Source organism: Crocuta crocuta, unplaced genomic scaffold, assembly GCF_008692635.1.
Source record: "Crocuta crocuta isolate KB4526 unplaced genomic scaffold, BGI_CrCroc_1.0 scaffold7, whole genome shotgun sequence".
Lineage (NCBI taxonomy): Eukaryota > Metazoa > Chordata > Mammalia > Carnivora > Hyaenidae > Crocuta > Crocuta crocuta.
Window position 1 is genome coordinate 8472165 of NW_027531904.1, and position 1187 is coordinate 8473351.

A 1187-nucleotide genomic window follows, 5' to 3' on the forward strand; every position below is an offset into this window, starting at 1 on the left:
TTCTGTGTATATTTTTAATAAATTATTTTTGGCCTTTTATGAAAACAAGTCTTAATAAATTTGAAAAATTTTGTATTTTTTTTCCCCAGAAACAGTTTTGTAGTCTTTAGGATTTTTATTCTAAAAATCTGTCAGTTACATGTTCCAATTCAAAATGTCATCTACATTCTCCTTCTGTTTTAGTGTGAGGAATGAAGAGGACTTTTGATGAACTGATTACATTTCACTAATTTAAAATTAAAGTATTCAAAATTGAAAAGTACTTTTTGAGGGAAAAGAACTGGATTGGCATTCCTATTAGCTTTTAGTGAACTTTTCATATCTGGAATTTGAGTACAGAAAAAAATTACAATTTGCTAAATGAGAGAAACACACCAGAAACACAGCCGCCTTCTCAGTGCCTTAGAGGGGTAAGCAGACTGGCCTCCATAGCCCCTGGCCGCCATAATCGTCACCCCCCTCCCCCCCCAATCGCCAGGGGCCCTGCGCTCTTAGAACTTCCCACATTTTCTCTTCATGTTATTTATTAGCCCTTCACCAAAATAAGACAACAGGGTCCAAAATAAGAAAACGCATGGATAATGGCAAGTGCGCTCATTCAGGGTCCACTGAACTGGGTAATATTATCTGAGAGGTGCAAGCGATCGTGGAGCCATTCCTCTCCCTCCCCCATGTTTATTTAAAAAAAACCTAAAACCCAGAGTGTTCAAAAAAAGAAAAAGAAAAAGAAAACCCTCACCTGCACTTACTTCTATTGTCAACTTGCCGTTAACAATTTTTGCTTTAATATACGAATTACATTAATACCTCACATTACATATATGAAGCCAAATTACACTAACTTAGTTGTTTACAACCTCAAATCTTACGCCCAGTACACATTCCAATAAATTTATTCTGTAAAAACAATACATTTTTTTGTTTTTGATTTTTTTTTTACAGTAAACTTTTCAACTACAAACCTCGAATACGTGAAAGATGGCCCAAGGACAAGCATAACAGGACTGATTAAACCCAAACTGACTGGAGGCGCGCGCGCAGCAGAAGCTGTGGCATAAAAATAAATACAGTCTCTATTATCACAGTAGCAACAATAATGTACACATGATAATGGTTGGTGGATGAATATCAACTATTCTAATTCTAGCTCAAAAGAAAACAGTGGTTCATTTAAAATGTCTGGTTTC